Source organism: Corythoichthys intestinalis, chromosome 9 (assembly GCF_030265065.1).
Source record: "Corythoichthys intestinalis isolate RoL2023-P3 chromosome 9, ASM3026506v1, whole genome shotgun sequence".
Lineage (NCBI taxonomy): Eukaryota > Metazoa > Chordata > Actinopteri > Syngnathiformes > Syngnathidae > Corythoichthys > Corythoichthys intestinalis.
The window spans coordinates 56,511,069-56,525,809 of record NC_080403.1 but is presented as its reverse complement, the minus strand read 5'-3'; positions in this window follow the sequence as shown (position 1 = coordinate 56,525,809).

The following is a 14,741-nucleotide window of genomic DNA, read 5'->3' as shown; positions in this document are numbered from 1 at the left end:
CCTATGGGAAACCCTAGTTGCAACACTCTTAGGGGCCGTTTATATGGTGACTCTCCAAGAATACGAAAAATTTCAAATTTGCATTTGCATTTGCGTCTCCATTTGAACACTGTCGCAATTCCGCATGAAAACGATGTAGTATTCATGCCAGGCTCTAGGAGGCAGTGCAGATTTACAGGGAGGCAGAGAATGATGCGCTTTGACCCCACCAAGCTCCCTCAGCCTGGAAAAAAATATGCCCGCCCACTCGAAGCAATGTCATTTTTCTTTTGTTCAAAAAGGCACAAAAATTGAAACATTCAACATATTTAATTTAAAAATATTATTAAAACAGTAAATTAAAGCCGACATTCCGCCATATTTGCTGTTTTTAATGTTTAGTAGCACCGCTGCGCACGCCCAATGTGACGTGTACGAGTGCTGACGTGTACGAGTGCTGACGTTAACGGCGCGGTCTTGCGCCGCAGGAGCCTTTGATATGCATGCCGAGGAAGCCCCCCTCAACCCTCCGCAATTGGATTCTTCCACTTTGGAGGCAGGATTCAGAATTTTTCGTCTTCGCCGACGCCATGTGCACGCGAGGCGAGTCCGCTACTCAGTCATTGCGTCTTTGTGTCGCAGAGTCGCCATGTAAACTGCCCCTTAATGATATAGATCAGCCACCACAACCCCCAAAGAAAATCACATCCTGATGAGCGTTGGAGGCGTACAACTCACTGATTAAAATATTTGAATTGGCCGGAAATCAAATCCGGGTAAACTACTTGGAAGGCAGCTATGCTAACCACGATACGACCAACAGCTTACATTGAGAAACGTCCATTTAAATTTTTCTGTGTCGGTTGAAACGAAACAATCTTCAAAAGCTGAAGACATGATGTTCCTATTGGAAATGCGAGTTGCAACACACTTAATGATCTAGACAAGTCACCACAAACCCCAATCAAAATCACATCCTAATGAACGTTGGAGGCATACGACTCATTGACTCAACTATCTGAGTTGGCTGAGAGTCAAACCCAGGTCATCTGCTTGGAGGGCAGCTATGCTAACCACTGTACCACCAACGCCTTGTACTCCAGTAAAAAAAAAAAATCCATTTAAAACATTTAGTGTCAGTTGAAAAACTCTTCAGAAGACGACCACCATACCAATCTCTGATTAAAGATTCTGCGATGGCCGGGAATCAAACCCGGGTCATCTGCTTGAAAGGCAGCTATGCTAACCACTATACCACCAACGCCTTGCAACGAAGAATGTCCATTTCAAATTGTCAGTGTCAGTTTAAACAGCGACAGGTCAGGGATGGGATGCACAACTGTAAATTGTTGCCATAACATTTATACAGTGCCTTGCAAAAGTATTCGGCCCCCTTGAACCTTGCAACCTTTCGCCACATTTCAGGCTTCAAACATAAAGATATGAAATTTAACTTTTTTGTCAAGAATCAACAACAAGTGTGACACAATAGTGAAGTGGAACAACATGTATTGGATAATTTAAACTTTTTTAACAAATAAAAAACTGAAAAGTGGGGCGTGCAATATTATTCGGCCCCTTTACTTTCAGTGCAGCAAACTCACTCCAGAAGTTCAGTGAGGATCTCTGAATGATCCAATGTTGTCCTAAATGACCGATGATGATAAATAGAATCCACCTGTGTGTAATCAAGTCTCCGTATAAATGCACCTGCTCTGTGATAGTCTCAGGGTTCTGTTTAAAGTGCAGAGAGCATTATGAAAACCAAGGAACACACCAGGCAGGTCCGAGATACTGTTGTGGAGAAGTTTAAAGCCGGATTTGGATACAAAAAGATTTCCCAAGCTTTAAACATCTCAAGGAGCACTGTGCAAGCCATCATATTGAAATGGAAGGAGCATCAGACCACTGCAAATCTACCAAGACCCGGCTGTCCTTCCAAACTTTCTTCTCAAACAAGGAGAAAACTGATCAGAGATGCAGCCAAGAGGCCCATGATCACTCTGGATGAACTGCAGAGATCTACAGCTGAGGTGGGGGAGTCTGTCCATAGGACAACAATCAGTCGTACACTGCACAAATCTGGCCTTTATGGAAGAGTGGCAAGAAGAAAGCCATTCCTCAAAGATATCCATAAAAAGTCCCGTTTAAAGTTTGCCACAAGCCACCTGGGAGACACACCAAACATGTGGAAGAAGGTGCTCTGGTCAGATGAAACCAAAATTGAACTTTTTGGCCACAATGCAAAACGATATGTTTGGCGTAAAAGCAACACAGCTCATCACCCTGAACACACCATCCCCACTGTCAAACATGGTGGGGGCAGCATCATGGTTTGGGCCTGCTTTTCTTCAGCAGGGACACGGAAGATGGTTAAAATTGACGGGAAGATGGATGCAGCCAAATACAGGAACATTCTGGAAGAAAACCTGTTGGTATCTGCACAAGACCTGAGATTGGGACAGAGATTTATCTTCCAACAGGACAATGATCCAAAACATTAAGCCAAATCTACAATGGAATGGTTCAAAAATAAACGTATCCAGGTGTTAGAATGGCCAAGTCAAAGTCCAGACCTGAATCCAATCGAGAATCTGTGGAAAGAGCTGAAGACTGCTGTTCACAAACACTCTCCATCTAACCTCACTGAGCTCGAGCTGTTTTGCAAGGAAGAATGGGCAAGAATGTCAGTCTCTCGATGTGCAAAACTGATAGAAACATACCCCAAGCGACTTGCAGCTGTAATTGGAGCAAAAGGTGGCGCTACAAAATATTAACGCAAGGGGGCCGAATAATATTGCACGCCCCACTTTTCAGTTTTTTATTTGTTAAAAAAGTTGAAATTATCCAATAAATGTTGTTCCACTTCACGATTGTGTCCCACTTGTTGTTGAGTCTTGACAAAAAATTAAAATTTTATATCTTTATGTTTGAAGCCTGAAATATGGCGAATGGTTGCAAGATTCAAGGGGGCCGAATACTTTTGCAAGGCACTGTACCATGGATATTATCTGAAATTGAGGCTTGTAAGTCCCACAGCATGACAAGTGGGCATTTGCGTGCTGTTTTCAGCACCATTTTCTGCATATGTTCCAGGACCTGTGCCCATCTCGTCATCCCTGCGCTGTCATATGTACTTTGCGTTCATTAAGCACTGTCAGACACATATAAGCAGCGTGAAAGTAGCTGCTTTGGTATTCACTCCAACTATTTTCCTGAATTCACTTGTTTTGCTTGAAGGTGAGCGATGGCCCACAAGGGCAGAGATCAACGGATCGCCACGTGAGAGCAGACTTGGCTGAAATGTTGCAATGTCATCAAACTTGAAACGACACTGGAATGAAATTCCAGGTTTATTTTCCCACTCGTATTTTTTATGTGTGGCAAGCAGATGGAACCTGTCCTGCTGGGATGTGACGGTTATGGTGTGTGTGCGTGGATATTTGTTTGTGACCGGAATCTTCAAATGGATTTTGCCTCCTCTGAGGCGTTAATGGCCGTCATACATCACAACGTTTGCGCGTCCCGCCGCGACAGTGGCAAGTGTTGCCCCGGAAAAAGTTAATGATCAGCGTTCGTAAAGGGAATGAAGATGCATGCGGCTTTTTTTTTTTTTTCCAGAATCTTGCCTTCAGGTGGAAAAAAAACTTGCATTCATCTGTTAGTTTTCTTTTATTTAGCTATGAGTCGGCATATTGACTTTTTGGTTAATAATGTGAGTATCATCAAATCGTAAGTACTGCAATAAACTCGCTCGAAATCTCTCGTTTCTGCATGACATCAGGGTTTAGTTGAGAATAAAAGCAGTAACATGACATTACGAACGTTCATTTTTTTGGTAGTGAAGGAATTCGGACCCCCAGCTAAGCTGCGGGAACAACGACAGCCGAACCAGATGAGGTTCCGCTGGTGCATCTCCAGCAAGTCGGTCGGGAGGGCCAAACTCCGCGCGTCCACTCTGGTGTTAACCCTTTGTACTGACTCCATTTTGAACGTTTTAAAGAAGGCTCACCGAAATTTATTGATTGACAATGGTCAAAAAACAAGGCAAACTAGACGACGGAGAGGAAATCCTGGTTCCAGGGTCAGCAATACAACGGATACATCGAAAATGTCCCCGAGAAGCGACAGTTGTTAGCTAAATGTTCAGTCTTTTGAAAGCTGGGGTAGAGTGGGCCGGGCGGAAGCCGTGCCTGGGTGCAGGGCCGGCCCAGCCTATACGCAGACTATGCAGCTGCTTAGGGCCCCTGACCACTTGGGGGCCCCCAATCTGGCAATTGTTTAATTTATATTCTATTTTGTTTACGACAGTTTGCTTTATTTGACTTTTGTGAGTTTTGATACTTGATTACAAGCTTAAAAAAAGAAAAGTTCTTCCTCAACTTCTCTCTTTCCTATTTTCGAAAAAGGTTTGGCGCTATCTACTGTAAGTACTGACAATCATTTGGGGTTAGATGTTAGATGCAGTGCAACAAAATCTGATTAATACACAAAATATGGACGTATGGGTTGGATTGCATGTATGGGTTTCACAGTACACTGTGATGAAATGGTGGGCTAAAAATATGGGCCCCTTTGCATTATTTTGCTCGGGGCCCCCAAATGGCCTGGGCCGGCCTTGCTTGGGTGTTGTCTTGGGATCATCCTTCTGTGGCAGGTTTGGGCGGTCAAGTTCATGTGTCATCTTTCGTGGGTGGGTCGTGGTTGCCACAGCAACTGACGCATGTCTTGACGTCTCAGGCGCCAAGCTATCAACTTGTCATATTGGTAGGGTGAGGGTGTTCTGACCCCACCGAAGAGTCCCTGACGTCTTCTCCTTAACTTATCAGGCTAGGGCTGATAAGTTGGTCCCCTTTACTGTGTTAAAGGGCATGAAGTTAAGTCTGCCTAAACTTTGGTTAAATGCTTTACTATAATGAATGTGTTAGACTAATGCAAACAGTTATACAGTGTCTGCGAGAAATGTAACTATCCCCTTCAGTAGATACATGACACTAATCACTTTTGAGACACTTCCCCAATAGTAGGTGACTTTGCGCCAGATCCGGAGTCAGCTTGCCAGATTCACAAAGCTATCACGTCTACTGATTGCCTCAGTGCGCCTCATGCGACCGGATCATCAATCTGACAGTCCAAATGATAGGTTACACACTGGTCCGGGGCGGACATTGCAGACCGGACTCGCTAAAAATCTGACTAATCAGGTATTTTGGATTGAATGTGAATTTTTTGTCAATTTACAGGGTTTACATTTCAGACCTTAGCGCCTACGGAGTGTGTTGGATCCAGTGTTGTTTTTTTCGTCACCGATGACTGTAACAAAAATATTCAACGAACAATTTTTTTCATGACAATGACGAGACGATAACAAGCTAAAAATGTGTCTTGGGAGATTAAAACATTAACGACACGAATGCCAGTTTTCGTCTGACGAGACTAAAATGAGACGAAAATGCGCCATTGTTTCCGTCACGTTCACAATGACTGGCATTTTATGTATAGTTAGCCTATATCGTAGCACGGTCTGGTTGTGTCACTTATGTGACGTGCTGCGCTCTCCAACTCACCCACTAGTGTCGTCTCCAGTCTCCCAATTGCTTGTTTTGAGAAACACACGGTGGGATTTGTCTTTTTATCTTACCAAGAGAGAATAGACACAAACTTGATTCAGCCTTTAAAGGTCTCATAGCATTAGCATAGCATTCACATTCGTGTTAGCATTAGGCTATTACTAACGGTGACCATCCTTTTAAACTCTAGGACAATTTTTGTTTTCTGTTTTTTTACATGCAATTCGTGGCATGCAGGTGGGTATAATTAATTGAAATAATGTTGTTTTCCTGCCGAGTGTGAATGATCACCTGATAGATTTGTAGATCCTTGTAGATGCTATGATATGCGCAAGTTTGTCAATGTTCATTCAAAATTGTTGGAAACCTTTTATTTATTTTTGGAGTGAAACTTTCAAATTTTACAGACGAAAATATTGAGTAAACGGCGACTAAAACTAGACAAAATTAGTCTGAGTCTTCGTCAACAAAAACTAGACGAAGGCAAACACATTTTGAAATGACTAAATATGACTAAGACTAAGGAGTATTATCGTCCAACAGACTAAGACGAAAATTTAAATGGCTGCCAAAAACAACTCTGGTTGGATCCTCCTCAAAATTGGTAAGACTGTTCATGAGACATATGAGATCTCAAGTTTTCAAAATGGTGAGTTTTAATTCATTGGCCTGACCTGGGCGGGGTGCCAAAGTCGGCCATTTTTTTGGGCAAAATGCTAAATTCAGTAAATGACTAATAACTCCGTGATCCAAGGTTAAATCTTTTTCATATCTGGCATGTATGTGAGGTATCTCAGCCTGAACACAACTGTATTGAAATATTATTAATTAGGCCTGGCGCCCACTGCTGGGAGCAGGAAACGCATTTTTTTACGAGACAGGCTCCTCCTCCAAGGGAAAAAAAACAATTAACTTAAGACACGTGTTCAGGTGCCTGATGAAAAACTTTGAGGTTTCATTGAAGCGGAGGAGTCCAAACAAAAAAGTGAAAAAGACCGTCGCCATTTTGTCTCACCACAAATTCTGAACAGTTATAACTTATACAACATATATGCGCCAAACTTCCCGTTGTTATCGAAAGTCATACCCTGAAGGGTTCTGTAGGGGTCATCTGCATCATCCCTAAAGCTCCAACTAGTGACGACTGAAAGGATTTTTCAGAAAGGCCTCTACTTTTAGGGTTTTGTCACTGGAGAGCGTTGAAATTCGGGGAGTCGATACCTTGTACAAAACTGCTCCAACAAGTCTTTTGCACCCACAATCCAAACCCAACAGGAAATCTGGTATTTCGGATTGAATGTGAAATTTATATCGAGTTATAGGGCACATATCTGTGACATTGGCACCTAAAGAGTAAGTCTGATCCTCCTCAAAATTGGTAAGATTATTCATGAGACATATGAGGGTTTAAGATTTCAAAATGAGTTTTTATTCACGTGCTTGACCTGGGAGGGGTGCCAAAGTCGACCATTTTTTTGGCAACACGCCAAATTCAGTAAATGGTCCGAGTTGCGCCAAACTGCGAGGGCCCATTCAGTCAGTCAGAAGAAACAGTCCGAACAAAGGCATGTCTTGTTTTGTTACCTCTTTGGATTTGGGGTCACTTCCTGTTTAGGGACACTTCCCGGTTACTTCCTGTGTATTTTGGGGTCCATCCTGTTGATTTGTGGGCATTTACAAACTGTTTCTAGTTTTATTTTCTCACTTCCTATTGATTTTTGTGTATTTTCAAGTTACCTCTGTTGATTGGGGTCACTTCCTGTTGGTTTGAGGGCATTTCGCAGTTACTTCAGTTTTGGGGTCACTTCCTGTTGATTTTGGAGTATTTCCTGGTTACTTCCTGTGTACTTTGCATCATTTCCATTTTAGGGCATTTCCGAGCTGTTTGTGGTTTATTGGTCACTTCCTGTTGATTTGGGGGAATTTCCTGGTTACTTCCTGTGTATTTTGGGGCATTTCCTGTTGATTTGGGGGTGTTTCGCAGTTACTTCCGTTTTGGGGTCACTTCCTCTTGATTTTGGGGCATTTTTGGGGTCGATTCCTGTTGGTTTGAGGGCACAGTCATAACTTGGCAGATATACAACATATATGCGCCAAACTTCCCGTGGTTTTTGAAAGTCATACCCTGAAAGGTCCTGTAGGGGTATCTGTGATATTGGCACCTAGAGAGTAAGTCTGATCCTTCTCAAAATTGGTAAGATTATTCATGAGACATATGAGGTCTTAAGATTTTAAAATGGTGAGTTTTCATTCATGTACCTGACCTGGGCGGGGTGCCAAAGTCGGTCATTTTTTTCAAATTCAGTAAATGGTCCGAGTTGTGCAAAACTGCGAGGGCCCGTTCAGTCAGTCAGAAGAAACAGTTCGAACAAAGGCATGTTTTGTTGACTTATTTATTGGGAATTTTGTATTGATCGTTAAATATTTACTTACAGTATGTACAATGAAAGACTTTTTTTTTTTTTTTTTCCTTTATTTTTACATGGCTTGGTCACATGCATATTCTCATACGTTAAGATGAAAAGACAACTGTACACACATTTACACTCATTCAAGACTAGTAGTCTGTGCAATAAAAGGCACAAATGACCTTTGACCCTGCATTCATGTCACATCAAGTATTGATTTAACAGACATTGCGTTATGACAAGAGATGTGTTAGCATAACATGTAAGCAGCCCTCTTGATGGAACGCCATCGCATCCTGTCAGCAGTCGACGGCCCGAATGATGAAAAGATTCCTCAGCCGTTAATGATCGAGCGAGCCGAGACGTCCGCGAACATCAAACGGAATGCCGATTTTATAGAATGGTTAATCTGCTACACAGACATCATGATTGGGGTAAGGCCCGGCGGTTGAGGCACGAGGCTCAAGTCGAAATATCGACAATTTCTTGACTGTGACACGGTGGACAGGCTGGGGAGTGGCTAATCGCGGGCTTGCTAATCACTTTGCTTGATAATGACAGGGTGTATGACAGGGGTGCCAAACTCATTTCAGTTCAGGGGGGGCCACATACAGTGGGGCAAATAAGTGTTTCGTCAACCACTAATTGTGCAAGGTCTCCCACTTGAAAATATTAGCGAGGCCTGTAATTGTCAACATGGGTAAACCTCAACCATGAGAGACAGAATGTGAAAAAAAAAAAACTGAAAATTACATTGTTTGATTTTTAAAGAATTTATTTGCAAATCATGGTGGAAAATAAGTATTTGGTCTATACCAAAAGTTCATCTCAATACTTTGTTATGTACCCTTTGTTGGCAATAACGGAGGCCAAACGTTTTCTGTAACTCTTCACAAGCTTTTCACACACTGTTGCTGATATTTTGGGCCATTCCTCCATGCAGATCCCCTCTAGAGCAGTGATGCTTTGGGGCTGTCGTTGGGCAACACGGACTTTCAACTCCCTCCACAGATTTTCTATGGGGTTGAGAGACTGGCTAGGCCACTCCAGGACTTTGAAATGCTTCTTACAAAGCCACTCCTTTGTTGCCCTGGCTGTGTGTTTGGGATCATTGTCATGCTGAAAGACCCAGCCAAGTCTCATCTTCAATGCCCTTGCTGACGGAAGGAGATTTTCACTCAAAATCTCTCGATACATGGCCCCATTCATTCTTTCCTTTACACAAATCAGTCGTCCTCGTCCAGCCCCAAACAGCCCCAAAGCATGATGTTTCCACCCCCATGCTTCACAGTGGGTATGGTGTTCTTCAGATGCAAGTCAGTATTCTTTCTCCTCCAAACATGAGGACCTGTGTTTCTACCAAAAAGTTCTATTTTGGTTTCATCTGACCATAACACATTCTCCCAGTCCTGTTCTGGATCATCCAAATGCTCTCTAGCGAAAAGCAGATGGGCCTGGACGTGTACTGGCTTCAGCAGGGGTACACGTCTGGCAGTGCAGGATTTGAGTCCCTGGCGGCGCATTGTGTTACTGATAGTAGCCTTTGTTACTGTGGTCCCAGCTCTCTGTAGGTCATTCACTAGATCCCCCCGTGTGGTTCTGGGATTTTTGCTCACCGTTCTTGTTATCATTTTGACGCCATGGGGTGAGATCTTGCATGGAGCCCCAGATCGAGGGAGATTATCAGTGGTCTTGTATGTCTTCCATTTTCTAATAATTGCTCCCACAGTTGATTTCTTTACACCAAGTGTTTCGCCTATTGCAGATTCAGTCTTCCCAGCCTGGTGCAGGTCTACAATTTTGTCTCTGGTGTGATTCGACAGCTCTTTGTTCTCGGCTGTTGTGGAGTTTGGAGTGTGACTGACTGAGATTGTGGACAGGTGTCTTTTATACTAATAATGAGTTAAAACAGGTGCCATTAATACAGGTAACGAGTGGAGTCTCGTCAGACCTCGTTAGAAGAAGTTAGACCTCTTTGACAGCCAGAAGTCTTGCTTGTTTGTAGGTGACCAAATACTTATTTTCCAATCTAATTTGGAAATTTTCTTTAAACAATGTGATTTTTTTTTTTTTTTTTTTTTCACATTCTGTCTCTCATGGTTGAGGTTTACCCATGTTGACAATTACAGGCCTCTCTAATCTTTTCAAGTAGGAGAACTTGAACAATTGGTGGTTGACTAAATACTTATTTGCCCCAATGTATGAACAAGCCACAACCCCAGGGCTGTATATGTGACACCCTTGACCTATGGGACAATATTACAGAAAAAAACTCCTAAAGTGACCATTCAATCAATTTGGTAGCACCTTACTCTTAGCTTTTTTGTTACTTTTTTATATAGACCTTGCAATATTGCACATATTGGTTAAACAAAGCCAGATATCATCTGTTCAAATGATATTAAGCTTTTGTAGGGTCTTGCCTTAGTCTCAACAGAACATTTTGGTGGAGCATTTCTACAGTTATTCTGATATTTGACTTAAATTTTTACATCTTAAAGTGATGAAATATTAAAGGTGCCAGTGGAAGACTGGACTTGCATAAATAAAGGTCTTCATGCAGCACTCTCGATATTTAGAACGCAACCCTGTTTAAAAGCCTGACAGAAGTCTTTCTACGCCTGCACATTTGACAAATATTCATAGGATTTTTCTGCTAAACCTACTTAAGATTTAAAACGATGCGCTCAGATTTCTGGGCCGCATTTCGAAAACGCAGTTGATTTTCAGTCTAAGACAGTACGGATTTGGACTATTCACAGTAGTGAAAGTTATGGCATGACTATTTACACGGCATTTAGCGCTTTTCTTTTGAACTAGAGACGACTTTGAAGATAATGATGGCAAGGTTAAAATATTATCTTGATGGGAAGGAATACCATTAACTTTCAAAGCTGGGAAATTTCAATAAACAGTATGACCCTTCGGCGCGTCGGCTATGAAATTGATGCAGGTGAAGGATGATCTCAAATCACCTCGGATGGGTCGCGTGAACACTGTGTTTAACACAGTGAGATCCTATCCTCGCAAGTTATGACCTAGAAACATGAAGGTTGGCAAGCTAGGTTGGTTTGGCTAATTGGCACGGTAAATTTGAGTGTCCTTGTTTTGAAATAAAATAGACTAACGAGCGTCCCGTCCATTTCAACGCTACGAGCAAGACTGTACACAAGAACCTTTCTTTCTCCAATTTACATATTTTGGGCAAATAATGAAAACCTTATTAGGATTTTGAGAGCAAAAGTAAGCCTATTTAGATAAAAGTACTGATATAACGTAGTAGTATGAATAAGGTGATGTACTAACCAATCTTGCCAAAACTATTTTTGACAAAATTTTATTATATGGCAAAATTGCTTTTGGCATATGGCATTTTTTGGGTATATGGCAAAATGGCTTTTGGCATTTGGCGTCTGGTGTATTAATGGGGTTATTTTATCCACCCTGAGAGCACTGATTCTTGGGTAAGCGGTCGCTACGCTCGCGGATGGACCTCTACAACGTCCGGGATGAGAGGGAAATGTTTTAAATGTGCTATAATTTTAATTGTATGGTCAAAAACTTAAAAAATCAAAAATTTCTGCTACTGAAAGTGAATGGGCAGTTTGGACGTGCATGGCCGTCAATGGCATGGCCTTACTTGGTATCCAGTTGAATGTCAACGCTCTGTAATTGAGAGTGTATGGTCAAAAATCGCAACCAAACGCTTTTTTTGTCATTGAAAATTAACGGGAAATTTAGACGTGCGTGGCCGTCAATGGCATGGACGATGGACGTGCATGGCCTGCAAAAATTGCCATATGCCCTAAGCCGTTTTGCCATATACACACACAAAACAGGCCATATAGCAACAAAAAACAACAACAACAAAAAACTACCATATGCCAAAAGCGATTTTGCCATATCCTAAAAAAATGCAATATGCCAAAAAATGCCATTTGCCAAAAGCCATATGGCCATTTATGGCCAAAAAAAAACAAAACAAAAAAAAAACACCATATGCAAAAAAAACTACCATATGCTAAAAGCGATTTGCCATATACCAAAAAAAATGCCATATACCCCAAAAAAAAACTACCACATGCCAAAAGCCATTTTGCCATATACTAAAAAAATGCCACATGACGAAAAATGGCACAAGACAAAAGCCATTTTGCCATCTACCACAAAACGCCATATGCACTAAAAGCGATTTTGCCATATACAAAAAAAAAAAAGCCAAATGCAAAAGAATGACATTTTGCCATATCCCAATAGCAATACACCATATACCCAAATAAAACTACCATATGCTAAAAGCGATTTTGCCATATAACCCAAAATGCCATATGCCAAAAAATGCCTTATGTAAAAAAAAAAACCAAATGCCAAACGCCATTTTGTCATATGCGAAATTAATGGCATATGCCAAAAAAAAACAAACATATGCCAAAAGCAATTTTGCCATATAACAAAAAAATGCCTTACGCCAAAAAGCCATTTTGCCATACACAAAAAAATACCAAATACAAAAAACTAGCATATGCCAAAAGCCATTTTGCCATATTACAAAAAATGCCATATGCCCAAAAGCGATTTTGCCATATATCAAAAAACTGCCATACGCCAAAAACAATTTTGCCATATACAAAAAAAGAAAGCCATATGCCAAACGCCATTTTGTCATATACAAAATAAATGCCATATGCCCAAAAAAACTACCAATATGCCAAAAGCCATTTTTTCATGGACCAAAAAAAATGCCATATGCCAAAAAATGCCAGAAGCCAAAAGTCATTTTGCCATATACCAAATACCACTTTTCGTTCTCGGCCCTTCCGCGAAAGCTTTGGCCAGGCACGGGGCTTTCCCTCGGGCCCGCCTCCCCCTGGAGCTCCCAAGAAAAAAATGTTTTTTTTTTGTGTGTGTGTGTGTGTTTGTTTCCCGAAAAACATTAAAATATGTGCAAGTGGTCAGTGGAGTCAATTTGGGTTTATTCATGTGTCTGGTTGGGTTATTCGTGTTCCGGGTCGGTTCACCCCGTAAAAATAGAAATGTACATTACACATTATGTATGATTACGGAATTGGATTATTTGCACTGGATTCATGTTTTTGCTAGCGGGGCCAGTGAACTTCTAATTTCCCTTATTGTCTACCCCTGATCTCCCATAATGCTTATTGATGAAACAGCATGATTCCTTTACAATATGTCTTCCACTGTTGATTTAATTTCCTCCTGGTTATAACATCAAAATAAAGATTTAAATGAAACTATGATTTATGGAACTGGGCGGGTTTTACACTGAAAACTGTCTTTCCTATCCGGCAAAACTGATACTAACCGTACACTTTTTCATAAACAAGGCATTTAAAAATATGAGCTAAAAATCACAATGTTAAGTGATGAGTTCAAGAAAAACAAAAAACAATACGTTAACCTGTACCTGTTTCTCATCATAAACAGAAACCTAAACCAGTCGTGTCCGTCATGGCGTTTGGTAAGCAGCATCTGACAACTGTGGTAGAAATTCACTCAAGCACTACCTATTTGACACCATTGCATCATTATAGAGGACTAGTTTCTCGTAGAGGGCACAGAAGGTTGGAGGGAGTGATCTTGCGACTACCAAAAGAAAATTTCTACCGTCCAAATTTTGAAGGAACACAAAAAAAAAAAAAAAAACATCTGAAGAACCATGGAAAAAGAAAGACTAGCCGGCTATGAGGAAATCCACTGGACGTGATAGCAGTTTGCTTAGATAGCAGAAATGTCTTCCCGTCAATTAACCGAGCAGCAAAAAGTGAGGGCTAGGAAATTTCCAAATCCCTCTCAGTTGTGACCTGCTTTTCCGCAGAAAGTCTCTTCTGCAGAGCAGATGGGAGAAATGTGAGAACACTCTATAAATTGGCTTCACACTGAACTTTGCTAACCGGATAAAGGGTGAAGCCTTCCCAGGGTATGTAAGCACTCGGACAAATTGATTTCACCGACTACTATACCATGTTCTTGTTGGACATCTTGATTTTCAGTTAACGTATTGCATAATGAGCATGGACGGTATGGATGGAATGGTACGATATCAATAAAATGTTTTTAAAAAACTAATTAAAAACATCTATTTTTGGTTCAGTTGTAATAGCGGCCGAAAATAACGCAATGGCGACACAGATAACAGATTTTCTCTCGAGCTATTCTTCTCAGGTGCTACTGCGATGACGCCGGCATGTTATTAAGCACAGCTCATTTTTTTACGTGACCTTTTTAAGGTCAAAATGAGTCATTGTCCAAGTCACGTCCCCATTGCGTCCGTTCAGATGTTTTCACATAGTAAAGGGACGTCCAATTCAAGTCAATTCCTGTTCAGTAATGTGACTCCAAATCAACAGGAAGTGGCCTGTAAATGCCCCAAAACCAACTGGAGATGACACCAAAACAAGGAAGTGACCCAAAGAAAAAAACGTTGGTCGTTTACAGGTCACTTCCTGTTCTTAGTAGGGCATTTACATGTGACTTCCAGTTGATTTTGTAGAGGCAGCCATGTTTCGCCACATGACAAAATTGATTTTGTCATGTGGCGAAACATGGCAAAATGGATTTTGTGGCAAAATGATTTTTGCCATGTGGGATTTTTTTACCATGTGTCATAATTGATTTTCACATGTGGCATTTTTTTGCCATGAGGCAAAATTGATTTGATTTCATTTTTAATTTCTTTTGCCACATGGCAAAATCCATTTTGCCACATGGCAGAAAATTCTACATGGCAAAAAAAAAAAAATGCCTCATGGCAAAATCCATGTTG